Source organism: Carcharhinus amblyrhynchos, chromosome 2, assembly GCF_965287045.1.
Source record: "Carcharhinus amblyrhynchos chromosome 2, sCarAmb.v2.hapA, whole genome shotgun sequence".
Taxonomy (NCBI): Eukaryota; Metazoa; Chordata; class Chondrichthyes; order Carcharhiniformes; family Carcharhinidae; genus Carcharhinus; species Carcharhinus amblyrhynchos.
The window spans coordinates 141310024-141331284 of NC_137325.1; the positions used below are offsets into that span (position 1 = coordinate 141310024).

At 47.6% G+C, this 21261-nt stretch overlaps 1 protein-coding gene across 4 annotated transcripts in view; it reads right to left on the reverse strand.

Annotated features, from left to right (window-relative positions):
• nktr (natural killer cell triggering receptor) overlaps positions 1-17981 on the reverse strand; it is a 236414-nt gene extending 218433 nt beyond the window's left edge. For 3 of the 4 annotated variants that reach the window (XM_080213518.1, XM_080213511.1, XM_080213493.1), the window contains exon 1: positions 17944-17981. The gene's annotated coding sequence lies outside the window, so the exon portion shown is untranslated. The remainder of the gene's footprint in view (positions 1-17943) is intronic. The other variant, XM_080213503.1, reaches the window with a different exon arrangement.
• Positions 17982-21261: the final 3280 nt, after the last annotated feature.

Genomic DNA, 21261 nt, shown 5'->3' on the forward strand with positions numbered 1-21261 from the left:
ACTGGTTGTCAAATAGGAGGCAGAGAGTGGGGGTCAATGGGTGCTATTTGGATTGGCGGTTGGTGACTAGTGGAGTGCCCCAGGGGTCGGTGCTGGGGCCTCAGCTATTTACCATTTATATAGATGATCTGGAAGAGGGAACCGAGTGTATGGTGTCGAAATTTGCTGATGACACCAAGATTGGGGGAACGGCAAATTGTGCGGAGGGTGTGGTGAGTCTGCAGAAGGATCTAGATAGGCTGGGCGAATGGGCCAGGAAATGGCAAATGGAATTTAATGTTGGCAAGTGTGAGGTGGTCCACTTTGGTAGGAATAATGGTAGGAAGGATTATTACTCACGTGGGGAAAAACTGCAGCAGGCGACAGTGCAAAGGGACCTCGGGGTCCTTGTGCATGAATCGCAAAAACCCAGCTTGCAGGTGCAGCAGGTGGTCAGGAAAGCAAATGGGATGCTGGCCTTCATAGCGAGGGGGATTGAATATAAAAGTAGGGAGGTCTTGCTGCAGCTGTATAGGGCATTGGTGAGACCGCAGCTGGAGTACTGTGTACTTATGCAAGGATATTCTGGCCTTGGAGGGAGTGCAGAGGAGGTTTACTAGGCTGATGCCGGAGTTGAGGGGGTTGAGCTATGAGGAGAGGCTGGATAGACTAGGCTTGTACTCGTTAGAGTTTAGAAGAATGAGGGGAGATCTCATTGAGACGTATATGATGATGAATGGGATGGATAGGATAGAGGTGGAGAGGCTCTTCCCGCTCAGAAAGGACAGTAGGACTCGGGGCACAGCCTCAAGATAAAGGGGGGGGCGGTTTAGAACGGAGTTGAGGAGGAGCTTCTTCACTCAAAGGGTGGTGAATCTCTGGAATTCTCTGCCCGTTGAGGTGGTGAAGGCTGCCTCGCTAAATATTTTTAAGATGCGAGTTGATGGGTTTTTGATGAGAGGGGATTAAGGGTTACGGGAAGAGGGCAGGAATGTGGAACTGAGCCACGACAGATCAGCCATGATCTTATTGAATGGTGGGGCAGGCTTGAAGGGCTAGATGGCCTACTCCTGCTCCTATTTCTTATGTTCTTATTATGTTCTGTTGGATTGTCATGGCGGTGGCCTTAAATGAGTTTTTTGCCTCGGTCTTCATGGAGGGCGACGTGAATAGTTTGCCGGATATTAAGGATAGAAGGATGGTAGGAGTTGAGGGCCTGAATGCGATTACTGTCACTAGAGAGGTAGTGCTTGATAGACTATCGGGACGGATGGTGGACAAGTCCCCAGGACCGGATGGAATGCATCCCAGGGTTCTGAAGGAAATGGCAGAGGTGATAGTAGATGCCTTAGTTATTATTTACCAAACTTCGCTGGATTCCGGGGAAGTGCCAGAAGATTGGAAAACAGCTAATGTTACGCCGCTTTTTAAAAAAGGTAGCAGGCAAAAGGCAGGGAATTATAGGCTGGTTAGTTTAACATCTGTAGTTGGAAAAATGCTTGAATCCGCCAAAGAATAGCGAGACACCTAGAAAAGAATGGTTTAATAGAGCAGACACAGCACGGATTCGTTAAGGGGAACTCTTGTTTGATGAATTTATTGGATTTCTATGAGGATGTGACTAGTGCAGTAGACAAAGGGGAACCGGTGGATGTCGTGTTTCTCGATTTTCAAAAGGCATTTGATAAGGTGCTGCACAAATGTTTGGGGGCATGGAGTTGGGGGTAAGGTGTTAGCATGGATAGAGGATTGGTTGTCTAATAGGAGGCAGAGAGTTGGTATCAATGGGTGCTATTCTGATTGGCAACTAGTGGAGTGTTGCAGGAATCGGTGCTGGGGCCTCAGCTATTTACCATTTATATAGATGATCTGGAGGAGGGGGCTGAGTGTAGGGTGACGAAATTTGCCGATGACACAAAGATGAGTGGAAAAGCAAACTGTGCGGCGGGTGCGGAAAGTCTGCAGAGGGATCTGGATAGGCTGAGCAAGTGGGCGAGAACCTGGCAGATGGAGTACAATGTTAGCAAGTGTGAGGTTATCCACTTTGGCAGGAATAATAGTAGGAGGGACTACTATTTAAAGGGCAAAAAGCTGCAGCATGCTACAGTGCAGAGGGACCTGGGGGTCCTTGTGCATGAGTTGCAAAAACCTAGTCTGCAGGTGCAGCAGGTGATCAAGGCAGCGAATGGGATGCTGGCCTTTATAGCAAGGGGGATAGAATATAAAAGCAGAGAGGTCTTGCTGCAACTACACAGGGCACTGGTGAGGCTGCAGCTGGAATACTGTGTGCAGTTTTGGTCGCCGCACTTGCGCAAGGATATTTTGGCCTTGGGGGCAGTGCAGAGGAGGTTCACTAGGCTGATACCGGAGATGAGGGGGTTAGACTATGAAGAGAGATTAAATAGACTGGGTCTGTACTCGTTAGAGTTTAGAGGGATGAGAGGGGATCTTATAGAGACGTACAAGATAACAAAAGGGATGGATAGGGTAGAGGTAGAGAGATTCTTCCCGCTCAGAAAGGACAGCAGGACCACAGGGTACAGCCTCAAGATAAGGTTGGGGGGGGAAGGTGTGTGCAGTTTAGACAGAGTTGAGGAGGAACTTCTTCACTCAAAGGGTGGCGAATCTCTGGAATTCTCTGCCCGTTGAAGTGGTGGAGGCAACCTCGCTAAATATATTTAAGTCACGGGTAGATAGATTTTTGACAGACAAGGGAATTCAGGGTTATGGGGAGAAAGCGGGAAAGTGGAACTGATCCACTTCAGATCAGCCATGATCTTATTGAATGGCGGGGCAGGCTTGAGGGCCGAGATGGCCTACTCCTGCTCCTATTTCTTATGTTATGTCATAAAAACCAACTGCTTCCCTAATGTCTTTTAAGGGAGTGAACCATAGAATCACTGAATTCCTACAGTGCAGAAGGAAGCCATTTGGCCCATCAACTCTGCACTGAGAGCCCAAAGAGCATCTTATCCAGACTTCCCCCCAATCCACCACTCACGCAAAGATGGAACCTGCCATCTTAACCCATTCTATACATATTTCAGTCTCACATGAGCATTATTAACTCCTAAAGCCCTATGAAGTAGCCCAGTAAGCCACTAAACCAATTGCAAAGAACAGAACAGCATAGCATCAAGCCCTTTGGCCCACCAATTCTGTGCCAACACAGATGCTTCTCTAATCTAATATTTTCTTGCCTCTATGCGGTCCATATCCCGATTCCCTCCATCTAGCTAGGTGCCTCATGAATGCTGTTATAGAATCTGCTTCCTCTGGCAGCTTGTTCCAGGTATTCACACTGAAAAACTTGCCCCTTTCTCCCTCTCAACCTATACCCCTGAGTAACTGACGCTTTGACCCTGGAAGAAAGACTGACTATTCAGTCTATGCAAGCCTGTCAATCTTGTAAACCTCTATTAGGTCCCCCCTCTTCCTCCAATGAAAACAAAGTTTGTTCAACCTTTCTTCACATGGTCCATATCCTCCAAATCAGGCAACATCCAGGTAAATCTCTTCTGCCCCCTTCTGGTAGTGCGACGACCAGAATTGTGCACAATGCTCCAAATGTGGCTTAACCAAAAGTCTTATACAGCTGCAACATTATTTTCCAATTCCTACACCCTGTACTATGGGCTTTAGTTCAAAAGCCAGCATTGAGGGTCGTGAAATGCTGAGGAAGTTATCAAGGTCGCAGCAGTGTACAGGCAGACAGGATGGTGGGTTGAAGTGTATCTACTTCAATGTAAGGAGCATCAGGAATAAGGTAGGTGAACTTGGAGTCTGGGTGGTACTTGGGACTATGATATTGCGGCCATTACGGAGACATGGTTAGGACAGGGACAAGAATGTTGTTGGCAGTTCCGAGGTATAGAAGTTTCAGTAAGAGCAGGGAAGGTGGTAAAAGAGGTGGCAGAATAATCAAGGATAGTTTAACGGCTGCTGAAAGGCATTGAGTGGGATCTGCCTACTGAGGTAATATGGGTGGAAGTTAGAAATAGGAAAGGTTCGATCATGTTGTTAGGAGTTTGCTATAGGCCCCCAAATAGCAAGAGCTGTGGAGGAGGAAATGGCAAAGCAGATTATGGATCGTTGTGGAGGTCACAGGGTAGTTATCATGGTAACGTTAACTTTCCAAATGTTGACTGGAACCTCTGTAGGTCAAATAATTCAGATGGGACACTTTGTACAGGGTTTCCTGATGCAATATGTGGATAAGCCAACAAGAGGTGGGGCCACATTGGACTTGGTACTGGGTAATGAACTGGGCCTTCATTACAGGAAGGATGTGGAAGCTATTGAAAGGGTGCAGAGGAAATTTACAAGGATGTTGCCTGGATTGGGTGGCATGCCTTATGAGGATAGGTTGGAGGAGCTCAATATTTTCTCCTTAGCGAGACGAAGGATGAGAGGTGACCTGATAGAGGTGTATAAGATATTGAGAGGTGTAGATAGGGTGGATTCTCAGAGGCTTTTTCCAAGGGCTGGAATGGTTGCTACGAGAGGACATAGGTTTAAGGTGCTGGGGAGTAGGTACAGAGGAGATGTCGGGGTAAGTTTTTCACTCAGAGGGTGGTCAGTGAGTGGAATCGGCTGCCATCGGTGGTGATGGAGGCAAATCGATAGGGTCTTTCAAGAGACTTCTGGATGAGTACATGGGACTTAATAGAATTGAGGGTTATAGGTAAGCCTAGTAGGTATGCTTATCATTGGCGCAACTTGTGGGCTGAAGGGCCTGTTTGTGCTGTAGTTTTTCTATGTTCTTTTTTAATGACCAGAGTGAGGTTAGGGCCAGTCAAGGATAGTAATGGGAACTTGTGCATGGAGTCAGAAGAGATAGACGAGGCGTTGAACAAATACTTCTCTTCAGGGTTCAATAAGGAGAGGGGGCATGTTTTTGTGGATGGAGGAGGTAGATGTTTTGAGGAAAGATGCATTAGCAATTTTGAAAAACCTGAGGGTCAATAAGTCCCCTGGGCCAGATGGAATACATCCTACGATACTTTTGGGAGGCAAGGGATGAGATTGCGGAGCCTTTAGCTTTGATTTTTGGGTCCTCACTGTCCATGCAGATTGTGCCAGAGGACTGGAGAGTGGTGAATGTTGTTCCTCTCCAAGAAAGGAAACAGGAATGACCCTGGCAATAACATAGTTAGTCCTCCTTCGGTAGTCGCTAAGTTAATGGAAAGGGTCCTGAGAGATAGGATTTATGACCACATTTGGAGAGATGCAACCTAATCTGGGATAGTCAGCATGGTTTTGTGAGGGGTAAGACTTGCCTCACAAATTTGATTCAATCCTTTGAGGAGATAACTAAGTGTGTAGATGAAGGTAGAGCAGTTGATGTCGTATACATGGATTTTAGTAAGGTGTTGAAAAAGTTCCCTAAGATAGGCTCATGAAGAAGATAAGGTGTGGGATAGAAGGAAATTTGGCTGATTGGATAAGTTACTGGCTATCTCACAGAAGACAAGAGGGTGCTGGAGGGAAAATTTTCAGACTGGAGGCCAGTTACCAGCAATATACCACAGGGATCAGTGCTGGGTCCTCTGCTATTTATGATTTTTACCAATGACTTGGAAGAGGGGGCTGAAGGGTGGGTTAGTAAATTTGCTGATAATACCAAGACTGGTGGAGTAGTGGATGAAGTGGAGGGCTCTTGTAGGCTGCGAAGAGACATTGATAGGATGCAGAGCTGGGCAGAAAACTGGCAGATGGAGTTTAACCATGATGCGAGGTGATTCATTTTGGTAGCACAAACTTGAATGCGGATTACAGGATCAACGGCATGGTTCTAAAGAACATGGAGGAATCAGAGAGATCTTGGGGTTTATATCCACAGATCTCTGAAGGTTGCCACTCAAGTGGCTAGAGCCATGAAGGAGGCTTATAGTGCGTTGGTGTTTATTAATGGAGGGTTGGGTTTAAGAGCTGTGGGATTATGCTGCAACTATACCAGACCTTGGTGCGACCACATTTGGAATAGCGTGTGCAGTTTTGGCCACCTCACTATAAAGGGGGTGTGAAAGCATTGGAGAGATTTCAGAGATTTACCAGGGTGCAACTTGGTTTGGAGGGTAGGTCTTATGAGGAAAGGCTGAGGGAGCTGGGGCTTTTCTCTTTGGAGCAGAGAAGGATGAGGTAACTTAATAGAGGCTTATAAGATGATGAGGGGGATTGATAGAAATGGATGTGCAGAGACTATTTCCTTGGGCGTATGTAGCTTTTACTAGGGGGCATAACTTTAAGGTTCATGGTGGGAGATATAGGAGAGACGTCCGAGGTAGATTCTTTTACTCAGAGTGGTTGGAATGTGGAATGTACTGCCTGCTGTGATAGTGGAGTCGAACATTTTGGGAACTTTCAAGCGGTTATTGGATAGGCACATGGAGCACACCAGAGTGACAGGGAGTGTGATTGCTTGATCTTGGGTTTGGACATAGCTCCACACAACATCGAGGGCCAAAGGGCCTGTACTGTGCTGTACTATTCTATGTTCTATACCCAGTGCCCCGACTGATGAAGGCCAGCATGCTGTATGCTTTCTTGACCACTTTCAGGGGGGTGTGGATCGGCATGCCTAAAGCCCTCTGCATTCTAATATTTCTAAGGGCTCTACAATTTACTGTATACTTCCCTTCTGCGGTAGACCTTTCAAATTGCATCACCTCACATTTGTCTGAGTTAAATTCCATCTGCCATCTTTTAGCCCAGGTCTCCAGTCAATTTACATATTTTTTTATTCATTCATGGGACATGGGCATCGCTGGCTGGCCAGCATTTATTGCCCATCCCTCATTGCCCAAGGGCAATTGAGAATCAACCACATTGCTGTGGCTCAGGAGTCACATGTAGGCTAGAGTGGATAAGGATGGCAGATTTCCTTCCCTAAATGATATTAAAGAATCAGATGGGTTTTCCCAACAATGGTTTCATGGTCATCAGGAGACACTTGATTCCAGATTTTTTTTTTTAAATTGAATTCAAATTCTACCATCTACTGTGGCAGGATTCGAACCTGGGTCCCCAGAACATTAGCTGAGTTTCTGGATTAATAGTCTAGCGATAATACCACTAGGCCACCGCCTCCCCCTGCTGTATATCCTGCTGTATTTTCTGACAATCCTCCTCACTATCTGCTACTCCTCCGATTTGTGTGTCAGCGGCAAATTTAATCAGACCACCTACATTTTCCTCCAAATCATATAGATGTATATTATAAACAACAGATGTCCCAGCACTAATCCTTGCGGAACACCACTTATCACAGATCTCTAGTTAAAAAAGTACCCTTTCACTACTACTCTCTGCTTTCCATGCCCAAGCCAATTTAGTATCCATCTTACCTCAGATCCCACACGATTTCACCTTCAGTATCAGTCTGTCACGAGGAACCTTATCTAAAGTCCATGTATACAACATCCACTGCCCTGCCCAATTTTTGTCACTTTATAGTGACAAAAATAAGCCTAATCTCTTCCAGATGTGGGTACATCCTGTCCCTAAGAATCTTCTCCAATAATTTCCCCACCAATGACAGAAGGCTGACAGGCTTGTCATTTCCCAGATTGTCTCTTCTGCCCTTTTTAAACAGGAACAATTTTAGCTACTCTCCAATCCTCCAGTACCTCGCCCATGGCTAAAGAGAACACAAAGATTTTCGCCAAGGCCCCAACAATTTCTTCCCCTGCTTCTCTGAAAGTAGGGATAAGAAATAGATAGAGCTTGGCAGCACCACTCACATGCTGACAAATCAAGTGCATTTCAAGAGATTTTGGGATCCACATCAGCAGAGGTGTTCTGTGCTGCAAAAAGAGAGATCTTCCTTTGGCAATCTAAACACCACCTAATTATTAATGCAGCTGCAGGATTCAGTAAATTTTCCCATGACGGAAATAAAGCGAAGGGATTGGGAAATGCCCAAACTTCATCTGCACACTGAGGCAGAATTTACAGATCACAGAAGGTGGTCAACCAATGCACTAAGGCTGCTGTGATTGGAAAGAGTATGTGGAAATAGGAAGAAAATTCCATGGGCGGCACAGTGGTTAGCTTTGCTGCTTCACAGTAGCAGGGACTCAGGTTTGATGCCCAGCTCAGATCATTGTCTGTGTGGAGTTTGCATGTTCTTCCCATGTCTGCGTGGGTTTCCTTCGGGTGCTCCGGTTTCCTCCCAGTGAGGAAAATGTGGTGGTTAGGTGCATTTACCTGAACAGGCACTAGAGTGTGGCGACTAGGGGAATTTCATAGTAACTTCACTGCAGTGTTAACATAAGCCTACTTGTGACTAATAAATAAATTTTTACTTTAAAATTCAAAACAGTGCACTGGCTAAACCTTTAGTTTTAACTAATCTGGAATTCTGTGTTCAGTTTTAGACCTCCCATAAGGTCAGTAATAGAGGCTCTCAAAAGGGTCCTGTGGAGTAAAATTATCCATGGTTTAAAAGCCCTCAAGCTTAGGAAGTAGAGTCTTTTTATTCAAAAAGCACAGCTTTGGGGAAATGGAAGCGTTTAAAATGGGGCTGGACTGAATCTGAGACTTTGGGTAGACAGTTTGAACTAGATAGGTTAGGAAAAATAAGGGGCCACAAGAGGCAAGATGCCAAATTTGCTGCAACGTTTGAAAAAGGGGGTTAGATGTATTCCTTTGCCTTTTAGCTCTGACAAAGGGTCATCTGGACTCAAAATGTCAGCTCTTTTCCCTCCTTACAGATGCTGCCGGACTGCTGAGATTTTCCAGCATTTTCTCTTTTGGTTTCAGGTTCCAGCATCCGCAGTAATTTGCTTTTATTTAGATGTATTCCTTGTTGTGGCTAAAGTCACAACAAACAGATTAGATGGGTCAGTGGACACATTCACAGTCACAATGATTTAGCTGGCTCTCTGATACCTTAATTGGTCGGAAGGGAATTTCCTCGATTTTTCCCAAACAGTTTTAACCTATTTGTTCCAAGCGTCCAAGAACAGATGACCATTAAGTGGGAGGTCATAATGTTGGTTTGCATTATAAACATATGAAACATTGAAGGTACAGTACGACCGATTATTCAGAAGAGTGGATACTTGAGCAAGGTACCAGAAAACTGTGAAATTGTATTCCATTATGGGCGAGTGCCTTCAGGAGTCAAAGGGGAGAAAGAAGTGGACGATAGGGTAGTGCAACAACCACAAAACATTCCACAGGCTGCAATTAATTGCTATTTATGCGATAACTAGATTCTGGAAGTGTACTTTGTTAAATACCAATCAAGTTCCCCAGTTTCATGTAAATAAGGAACATTAAGTTACAGTACTGCATTCAGCTGTATGACCCCAGGCACCAGAGCAGGTCATGTCGTACTTCTGTGGCCACACTTGTTATGCCTTGTATAAAAGGTAAACATTTGTCAGTGGAACAGCAGCTTTGGCATACATCACAGTAAACTGCAAACCATGACGCAGGCAGTAGCACAGAATTCAAAGCAAGACACACCACATCATACTGATTCAGAGAATTGTACAGCGCAGAAGTGGCCCTTCAGTCCATCAAGCCCGTACCAACACAGTTGAAACACCCAGACTCCCATCTAACCCCATCTGCCAGCGCTTGGCCCACATTCTTGAATGTGATGATGTGCCAAGTGCTCAGCCAATATTAACAGCTATATAGCTGTGAGATCGATGGTAAGGTTGAATACTTTTGACATTCCTATCAAAGACAGTCTCTGGTTCACTAACCAGCTAGTACTGTTCAAGGAGGTTGCACTTAAAGTGAAATTACAGAAAGAACACAAATCAAATGTGAGCACAACCATGAAATGGGTGACTATTTGCAATAAATTATGTGGAAGATTTTCAAAGGTTTCAAAGTATTCCTGAAAGTTTAGGGAGGCTTGGCCAAGATTGCCTACAGTTCCTTGACATTTCACTTTTTAAAGGATGTGAGGCAACCTTCCTTTATCACCCTCCCAGACAGCACATTCCAAACTGTCACCACCTTCTGGGTAAAAAGATTTTTCCTCACATCCCCCTAAATCTCCTGCCTTCACCTTGAACCCATGTCTCCTTGGGAGTGACCCTTCAATTAAGGGGAACAGCTGCTCCTTATCCACTCTGTCCATGTCCCTCCATCAGGTCACCCCTCAGTCTTTTCTGCTCCAACGAAAACAACCCAAGTCTATCCAACCTCTCCATTATTTAAATGCATCCTGGTGAACCTCCTCTGCACCCCCTCCAATGCAAATACATCCTTCCGATAATGTGGCGACCAGAACCGCACACAGTACTCTAGCAGTGGACTCGCCAAAGCTCTCTACAGCTCCAACATGACTACACTGCTTTTGTAATCAATGCCTCAAATGATAAAGGCCAGTGTCCCGTATGCCTTTTTCACCGCCCTACTAACATGAACTTCCGCCTTCAGAGATCTGAACACACCAAGGTCCCTTTGGTCCACAGATCTTCCTGGTGTCCTATCATATCATTTATTGAGTATTTCCTTGTCAAATCATTCCTTCCAAAGTCTACCAGCTCTTATTGTTGTTACACCATTTACCACACAGAGTTAAAAACAAAAACTTGCATGGATAGCATCTTTCAAATATCCAATGAGCTACATTAATTACAGTGAAGTGTACTCGGTTTTTACATAAGAACACAAGAAATGGGAGGAGTAGGCCATCTAGCCTGCCCCGCCATTCAATAAGATCATGGCTGATCTGAAAGTAGTTCAGTTCCACTTAACCGCCTGCTCCCCACAACCCTTAATTCCCTTATCAATCAGAAATCTACCTGTGACTTAAACATATTCAACGAGGTAGCCTCCATTGCTTCAATGGGCAGAGAATTCCAAAGATTCACTACCCTGAGAGAAGTTCCTCTTCAACTCTGTTCTAAATTGAAGCCCCCCGCCAAACTTATTTTGAAGCTGTGACCTCTAGTTCGTTTCCTTTCTAAGTGGAAAGAATCTCTCTACCTCTACCCTATCTAGCCCCTTACATGTCTCTATAAGATCACCCCTCAGATTTCTAAACGCCAACGAGTACAGGCCCAATCTATTCAATCTCTCATAATCTAATCCCATCATCTCCGATATCAACCTGGTGAACCTTCTCTGTACTCCCTCCAAGGCCAATATATCCTTTCGCAAATAAAGGGATCAAAATTGCACACGATACTCTAACTGCGGCCTCACCAGTACCTTGTACAATTGCAGCAAGACCTCCCTGTTTCTATATTCCATCCCCCTTCTTGATCACCTGCTGCACCTGCAGACTGAGTTTTTGCAATTCATGCACAAGGACCCCCAGGTCCCTCTGCACAGTAGCATGTATTAATTTTTCACTTTAAATAATATTCCACTTTACTATTATTCCTTCCAAAGTGGGCACAGCATCTGCTTTGTCCACAGCCAAATCCCATGAACATCAAATAGATAAATATGTTCTTGTGTTAGATAGCGCTGGTTCAATGTTAAACATTAAACAAGATACCAGGAAGACTGCATGCTCTTATCCGAGTTCTGTCATGAGATTATTTACATCCGCTCAAACAAAGTGAGGCCATCAATATTTCTTCTGAAACAATGCAAGGTTCTTTCAGCGTTACAACAAAGTGCCAATTTAGATTAGGTGTGTGTTTAAAGCCAACTTATATTTATATAGTGACATTGACATAAAATGTTCCAAGGCATTTCACAGTAACATTACAGAACAAAATACAACAAGCCACAGAGATATTAGCTCAGGTGACCAAAGGCTTGGTTAATGCAGCAGATGTTAAGGAACATCTTAAAGGAGGAAAGCAGGGTAAGACGACAGGGAGATGTAGGAGTAATTTCAAAGCTTGGGCCTCAGCAACTGAAGGTACAGCCGCCAATGGTGGAACAATTATAAACTTACCATGCTCAAGTGGCCAGAATTAGAGTGTGCAAATATCTTGGAAGTTTGTGGGGCTGAAGATTACATAGAAAATAGAAGCAGCAGTTGGCCCTTCAAGCCTGCTCCATCAGTTTGATCACGGCTGATCATTAAATTCAATATTCTGATCATGCTTTCCATCCCACATATCCCTTGATCCCATTAGCCCCTAGTTATGGACATTCCCACCATCAGAAACATTATTTCTGAATCGACTATCTAACCCTGTTAGAATTTCATACGTTTCTACGAGATCCCCTCTCACTCTTCTGAGCTCTAGTGAATATAATCCGAACCAATTTAGGTCATACGAGGAGAGACATCTGCCGTCCCAGGAATCAGTCTGGTAAACCTTCGCTGCACGCCCTCTATAGCAAGGATATCCTTTCTAGGGTAAGGACACCAAAACTGCACACAATACTCCAGGCATGGTCATGCTAACACCCTGTAGAATTGCAGTAAAATATCCCACACGTATGCTCAAATCCTCTTGCTACGAAGGATAACATACCATTTGCTTTCTTTACTGCCTACTGTACTTTCAGTGACTGATGCACGAGGATACCAAAGTCTCACTGAGTAAAGTTTATTAGTCACAAATAAGGCTTCCATTAACACTGCAATGAAGTTACTGTGTAATTCCCCTAGTTGCCACACTGCAGCGTTGGTTCATGTCAATGCACCTAACCAGTAAGTCTTTCAGACTATTCACCTCTCTCAATTTACACCCATTAAAATAATAATAATAATGACTTCCTATTATTGATGCCAAAGTGGTCAACCTCACATTTATCCACATTAGAAAGATAGACAAGGATGAGACCAATTAGGAATCTGGAAAAAAATGAGAATTTTTTTTAAGAATCAAAATGTTACTTATCTGGGAGTCAATGTGGGTCAATGAGCACAGGAATTAGGACAGAGTGTGCGACCATGGACACAAGCTGACACTTATCACACTCTGGAAATTGCACTATTTCTGGTACAGATTAGTACATGAATGCCAATTGAGGCACTAAAGTGCACTGACAATAAGATTTAAGATATGTTGCATAAATGACATTACAGAAATTGATTTATACAATATTCTAACATTTCCAAGCTTTGAATTCAACAAGACTGTAAAGATTAAAAATGCAGTGCCAGATAATCAACAACTGATTCAGCTTAGGTTCTCCTCCAGTCACCATTATCAGATCGCCAATGTACAAAATTACGGTTGGCATTTTTCCCAGGCATAATTACCCAGCTTGCTAAGATGGTATGGCAGTGCCACTTCCAGCTGCTGACTGGTACTTTTTCCATTTATTAATAACCAGGATTGGAACTGACAGTTGCCACTTTCAAAGTGCAGTGGCTTTTGCATTGCTATGGAAGATTGGCTGACAATCAGGATGAAATGGGATTCTACCACATGCCAGGCAACGCAGGACCACTTCAAGGTGGCAGTTCTGTAACTAGCCCAACAAAAGTTGCGCATATAAAAAAACAAAATCAAGTTAATTCCAACCGTTTGATCACCAGTTTGGAACCAGACTGAACTTTTATTTATAATAGAGCTTTATAAAATCTTGAACATCCCAGAACAGTTCATATGTGGTCATTGACAAATTGTAGGCAAATACGATAACGATGTCAAGCATGTAAGTTATGTACAAGCCACCAAGCCTTTCAAGACTGCTTCACCATTCAATAAGATCATGGCTGATGTTAAATAATTAACAATTGAGTACCCGCAGATCTCCATGCTCAACAATTATATTTTCCAAATCTCAGTCCAAAATGGCCACTTCTTTATTCGGAGACTGACCTCCAAACAATAAACAGATGGAAGACCAATGAATATGTTTCAGTGACAATGAGGCAGGAGTATAGGCATAAACACCAGAAGGACCATTTGAGTCTTTAATCCATACAATGGGATCTGGACTTTCTCTAGAACACGCAATGTCCGACCTCTCATAACACAGAAGTATTTCAGTTGCGATTGAAGATTATTCCATCAAATTACGGAGGATTAAAATCACAGGCAACTCAGAGACAAGAAAGGTACTGAAAACATCCAACCCAAAGGGCAAAAACTCCCTTTTCAAGGCACATTACCATACATGACAAAACCTCAATTAAAATTAAAATGGATCAAGAGACCAAATAGCCACCTCCTGTGTCCTCATGACCCTATGTTTTAAATTTCATCCAATCACTAAAACAAACTGCAAAATTCTTTTCAGTTTTCTTTATGCATGAATAAACACTGCACTTGGGAGAATACTAATTCCCATGTTTCTTTACAACCCTGCGTATTACTCAGATCAGGAGTAAGGCTATGTAAATTCAAATTCCAACCCAACAAATATGGTAAATGACACTGGGCATAATGACACACCCCCAGATATTTAACCGTAAAAACTTCCACTGCAGCAGGAATCTGAACGATTGTAGTGAAAGTTACTTACACACAACCTCCAGATACTTGCACTCAAAAATTAAATTGATAACATTTGTGCTACATTACAATCTGGCTCAAAACTCTCTCATTGCTAATTAGACAAAACAGGAAAAGGATAAAACTTCAATTTCAGTCAACGACAAAGGTGCTTTTGCACATAATACTCTAGACAACATTTCAAATCATTGTTTAACCTTTTCCACGAAAAGTCCAGCTCAAATGAATCGATTTAGACAATTCATGATGGAATATTGAAAGAAAGAGTTAAATAAAGAATATACATGCAACGACTTGCCAGAATATACCACAGAAATATTGACAATAATTTAACAATATTCACACACCCATAGTGCTGAGGCAGGAAGAAGCATGCAATGAAAAACTTGACATGAATGCTATCTTTTCACTTCAGTATGTTTTCAAGTCATAAAGGGTCTTATACAAAACCAGATTAAACTCAAAATATTCTCCTCAAAGCCGGCATGTGTCCCAATCACAACATGTATTACAGTAATCCTGGGACTGAAAAAACCCATAAACTACCGTCTACAGTCAAAAACATTTTTCTAACGTTATTAGAATCAATGTTTGAAACACAAGCAAAAAAATGTCAAACGTAAAAATAAAATAATATTTTAGTCAATTTCTGAATCTGGACTACAAACTTTAATTTTTATCACAATTACAGTACAGGCAGAAATCAGTAAAACAAATTAGGGACCAAAGGAGACCGAGAGGAAAGAGCAAACCCTGGCTGGATGGGAGGGGTTTACGCCACAAGAAAAGAGAGGGGGGGGCGCGACAGGGGAACACATCCAGGGAACAGTGGGTTACAGGGGCGCGAGTGGGGCAAGCATCCAGGGAACAGTGGGGTGGGGGGGGGGGGGGGCGCTAGAGGGGCACGCACCCTGGGACAAGTAGGGGATGGGGGGGTTACTGGGACATGCGTCCCGGGACAAGTGGGGCATGGGGGGGGGGGGTTACTGGGGCACGCGCCCCAGGCCAAGTGGGGGGGGGGGGTGGGGTTACTGGGGCACGTGTCCCGGGACAAGTGGGGCGTGGGGGGGGGTTACTGGGGCACGCGTCCCGGGACAAGTGGGGCGTGGGGTTACTGGGGCACGCGTCCCGGGACAAGTGGGGCGTGGGGTTACTGGGGCACTCGTCCCGGGACAAGTGGGGCGTGGGGTTACTGGGGCACTCGTCCCGGGACAAGTGGGGCGTGGGGTTACTGGGGCACTCGTCCCGGGACAAGTGCGGAGCGCAGAGGGGGGGTTGTTACTGGGGCACGCGTCCCGGGACAAGTGGGGCGTGGGGGTTACTGGGGAACGCGTCCCGGGACAAGTGGGGCATGGGGGGGGGGTTACTGGGGCACGCACACCGGGCCAAGTGGGGGGGGGGGGGGTTACTGGGGTACGCGCCCTGGGCCAAGTGGGGGTTGGGGTTACTGGGGCATGCGCCCCAGAAAACCTGGGGGGGAAGGGGTTAATGGGGCACGCGCACCGGCCCAGAAAACCTGGGGGGAAGGGGTTAATGGGGCACGCGCACCGGCCCAGAAAATCTGGGGGGTAGGGGTTAATGGGGCACGCGCACCGGCCCAGAAAACCTGGGGGGAAGGGGTTAATGGGGGACGCGCACCGGCCCAGAAAACCTTGGGGGGAAGGGGTTAATGGGGCACGCGCACGGCCCAGAAAACCTGGGGGGGAAGGGGTTAATGGGGCACGCGCACTGGCCCAGGAAACCAGGGGGGGGGAGTTAGTGGGGCACACTCTACATGACAACTGGGGGAGAGGATGGGCACAGACATGAGGGAGGTGGGGGGCCGAGGCGAGGGTGGGGTCGGGGGGGCCCCCCCCGAGGCGAGGGTGGGGTCTTGGGGGGGGCCCCCCCCCCGAGGCGAGGGTGGGGTCTTGGGGGGGGCCCCCCCCCCGAGGCGAGGGTGGGGTCTTGGGGGGGGCCCCCCCCCCGAGGCGAGGGTGGGGTCTTGGGGGGGGCCCCCCCCCCGAGGCGAGGGTGGGGCCTTGGGGGGGGCCCCCCCCCCGAGGCGAGGGTGGGGCCTTGGGGGGGGCCCCCCCCCCCGAGGCGAGGGTGGGGCCTTGGGGGGGGCCCCCCGAGGCGAGGGTGGGGCCTTGGGGGGGGCCCCCCGAGGCGAGGGTGGGGCCTTGGGGGGGGCCCCCCGAGGCGAGGGTGGGGCCTTGGGGGGGGCCCCCCGAGGCGAGGGTGGGGCCTTGGGGGGGGCCCCCCGAGGCGAGGGTGGGGCCTTGGGGGGGGCCCCCCGAGGCGAGGGTGGGGCCTTGGGGGGGCCCCCCGAGGCGAGGGTGGGGCCTTGGGGGGGGCCCCCCGAGGCGAGGGTGGGGCCTTGGGGGGGGCCCCCCGAGGCGAGGGTGGGGCCTTGGGGGGGGCCCCCCCGAGGCGAGGGTGGGGCCTTGGGGGGGGCCCCCCGAGGCGAGGGTGGGGTCTTGGGGGGGGCCCCCCGAGGCGAGGGTGGGGTCTTGGGGGGGGCCCCCCGAGGCGAGGGTGGGGTCTTGGGGGGGGGGCCCCCCGAGGCGAGGGTGGGGTCTTGGGGGGGGGGCCCCCCGAGGCGAGGGTGGGGTCTTGGGGGGGGGGCCCCCCGAGGCGAGGGTGGGGTCTTGGGGGGGGGGCCCCCCGAGGCGAGGGTGGGGTCTTGGGGGGGGGCCCCCCGAGGCGAGGGTGGGGTCTTGGGGGGGGGCCCCCCGAGGCGAGGGTGGGGTCTTGGGGGGGGGCCCCCCGAGGCGAGGGTGGGGTCTTGGGGGGGGGCCCCCCGAGGCGAGGGTGGGGTCTTGGGGGGGGGCCCCCCGAGGCGAGGGTGGGGTCTTGGGGGGGGGCCCCCCGAGGCGAGGGTGGGGTCTTGGGGGGGGGCCCTCCGAGGCGAGGGTGGGGTCTTGGGGGGGCCCCCCGAGGCGAGGGTGGGGTCTTGGGGGGGGGCCCCCCAAGGCGAGGGTGGGGTCTTGGGGGGGGCCCCCCGAGGCGAGGGTGGGGCCTTGGGGGGGGGGCCCCCCGAGGCGAGGGTGGGGCCTTGGGGGGGGCCCCCCGAGGCGAGGGTGGGGCCTTGGGGGGGGCCCCCCGAGGCGAGGGTGGGGCCTTGGGGGGGGCCCCCCGAGGCGAGGGTGGGGCCTTGGGGGGGGCCCCCCGAGGCGAGGGTGGGGCCTTGGGGGGGGCCCCCCGAGGCGAGGGTGGGGCCTTGGGGGGGGCCCCCCGAGGCGAGGGTGGGGGGGGCGAGGCAAAGGTCGGGGGCAAGGTAAGGGTGGGGTCTTGGGGGGGGGGTGCATGGGAGGCCGAGGTCTGGGATTGGGTGGGGGGGAACTGAAATGAAGGGGGGTGGGTTGGGGGACGCCAAGGTGAGGTGAGGCGGGGGGTGTGGGGTGAGGGGGGGGGAGGTGAGGTGTGAGGGTGAGGGGGCTGAGGGGCAGTGGGGGTTTTTGGGGTAAATTGAGACTCTCCCTCCACCCCCGGGACTCCTATCTCTCTCACCCCCCACCCCGCTCTCCTAGCGGAAGGCCTGGGTTTGGACTCGGGGGGCCCCCTATCCGCTCTCTGTGCGCCGCCCGGGAAGCGCGAACGAAAGGCCGGGACGATGAAAGTTAAAGACGCCGCTCACCTCGGAGCCCTGCAAATGGCGCTGTTCCCCAGCACCGCGCCCTGCATCCTGGGATAGCGGAGGACCCGCCCAGCCGCCTTAAAGGGCACGTCCCACTCCTCCCACCCACACTTCAGGAACAGTCGGAGGACATTATTGTGTACCCACCAAGGGGATGAGGCTGCAGAAGCAAGGTGGCAAGGAGAAAAGAATGACTTTTCATCCTTTTTAAAAAAACTGTCGAGGTTAACCAAGTAAAGACCTAACACTACATGATGGGCTGACCATATTCGATAGAATAGAACTCCCACACACCTGACGAAGGGACAGCGCTCCGAAAGCTAGTAGCTTTTGCTACCAAATAAACCTGTTGGACTTTATCCTGGTGTTGTGAGACTTCTTATCATAGAAAATAGAAGCAGCTGTAGGCCATTCCTGTCTTTCAGCCTGTGCTGCCATATATGATAACGACTGATCGTCCAACTCAATATCCTTACCCCACCTTCCTCCCATATCCTTTTATCCCCTTCGCCCGAAGAGCTATACCTAACTTCTTTGGCCTCAACTGCTTTCTGTGATAGAGGATTCCATAAGTTCACCACCTGCCAGGTGAAGAAATTTCTCCTCACCTCAGTCCTAAAGTCAATCATACAGTGCAGAATCCTTCAGCCCATCGAGTACTCGCTGACACATTAGAAACATCTGAACTCCTACCTAATCCCATTGCAGCTCTTGGCCCAAAGTCCTGAATGTTATGATGTGCCATGTGTTTCTCAGGCAGCTAGGGGCTGGATGACCACCATTCTACGATTATAGGAATTATCTGAGTACAGAGAAAGGAAGCCAGGCTACCGCAGGGTCTGAATGTTTTGTTTCAAAGGGTGAAGTTTTCCCTTATTCATCTAACAAAATAAGTAAACCAATTAAAACTTTGAGAGATAAGAACAGATCAATCATGGATGATAACTGATGATACAATTTATATTCCAGGAACTTTTATAAAGGAAAAAGGACTTGGGAGAGGTATTAATGGAAGGGGTCACCTGTTCCTTTGTGTAACGTTAATTTAAGAAGTAATTTTGTAACTGCAATTGTTATAGCGATAATTATTCCTAATTTACCTACTGGAGGATTAGATTCATCCAAGGTACACATCTGGCCGGTGGAGACAATCATACAACAACCACTGGATTGCAACAGGCAGTTGGTCACGATGATCTTAATAAAGGTTGGCAAACTACTGTGGAGACAAATGAGACACGTATTGGAGATGATGAGCAATTGAAGGAAGATCTGATTAACACCAAAAATCACCTTTTGCGTATGAGAGAGGAGTTTGTGAATGAAAAAAGAGAACTGATGAGAACAATCGAGAATCAATCAGAGAACATGGAATGAGGACTTGAACGGTCTGAAGGATAGACTTGAGAATACAAACTTAGAAAAAGTTGATCTTCAATTAAAACTTCTGGTGAGCTTCATGCCTCAAAGGAAAATAGGTGGGCCATAAGTTGTAATGAGGAAATAAGAACCTTACAAATGGACACAGGTTAGCTTAGGAGCATGGGCCAAAATGTGGCAGATGGAGTTTAACATGGATAAGTGTGAGGTCATGCATTTTGGTAAGGAAAATGGGAAGGCAACTTATTATCTAAATGAGGAGAGACTTTGGGGTGCTCTGGTACAGAGCGATCTGGGTGTCCTCGTTCATGAGTTACAGAAAAATAGCATGCAGGTACAGCAGATAATAAAGAAAACAAATGGAATGTTGGCATTTATAGTTAAAGGAATAGAATATAAAGGGCATGAAGTATTGTTGCAACAATACAAGGCCACACCTGGAGTATTGTGTACAGTTTTGGTCCCCTTATTTGAGGAAAGATGTAGTGGCATTGGAGGCAGTTCAGAGGAGGTTCACTAGATTGATTCCAGAGATGAGGGGTTTGTCACATGAAGAGAGATTGAACAGTTTAGGCCGATACTCTCTGGAATTTAGAGATCAAATTGAGGTATAGAAGATGATAAAAGAAATGGATAAAGTAGACGTGGAGCAGATGCTTCCTCTTGTGGGTCGCTCTAGGACGAGAGGTCACATTCTTAGGATAAGGGATAGCAAATCTAAGACAGTGTTGAGGAGAAACTACTTCGCCCAAAGGGTTGTGTGGAACTCGCTATCCCAAAGTGCGATGGATGCTGGGACAGTGAGTAAATTTAAGGAGGAGTTAGACAGATTTTGAGTTGGTAATGGGTTGAAGGGTTATGGGGAGAAGGCAAGAAATTGGGGATGAGGAGCATATCAGCCATGAGCGAATGGCAGAACAGATTCGATGGGCCGAATGGCCTATAATTTTGCTCCTATATTTTGTGAATTTGTAAGCGAGGAATCATGGAAAATGCCACGAACGAGAAAAGGAGGTTCTGGCAAATCAGAATAATTGGTTGAATGCAGAATTAAAGAGCAAAACTAATGGAGTGTTAGAGCTTCGTTATGAGACAAACAATGAGATTTTTGAACTTCAGAGCAGAATGGAGGAAATAAAGAAGAAGATGGATGATAGGGATGGTCGCAATTCAAAAGTTGTTCCTCTGAATAAAAACCCATTGCTGAATAGTGATTGAGTTAAGCAAAGAACCGATCCCAGTAATATTACTGATAAATCAAAGTCAGTAATGGACAATGAGAAAATAACAGAAGTACCTACAAAATTGGAAACTGAGAATTATCAACCAGAAATGCTGACTTTGCAAAATGATCTTTTTCTGAGTCAGTGACCAACGATTCTGTTGTAAAAATGCTTGTTCTACACAAACGAAGCAGTTTGAGCAAACAAAGAGAATAAAAATAATCATTACGATCTTTCGAGCCAGGATTCCATTCTGGAATTCCCCTGTCCAGTTAAAATATCAACTGGGAGCGTAACGCATACATTGCCTGGAATTTTGCTGGCACCCCCACCACAGAATCAGGGCGGATGAGGCTTGCAGAATGGCAGTCTTTGCTGGCATCGGGCGCGATCGTACGAACTTTGGGCGAACGTGCCAGTAGAATTCCATCCCCGGTCTCCTTGTCTGCTGGTGTGATGCTATCGTGGGGGAAAAGGTAAACTTGCATTTCTCGAGTATCTATTGCTGCTTCAGGGCACCCCTGCCGAAGCACTTTGCAATCGCTAAGATACTTTCATCGCTGTAGTTGTAATGTTGGAGACATGGCGACCAAATTGAGAACAGCAAGCTGCCACTAACAGCAAATGCGATGATAATCAAATCATGAGCTTTTAATGGTATAGGAGAGTGACAAATATTGGCTAAGGTACCAGGACTCCACTTTAAGATGGACCT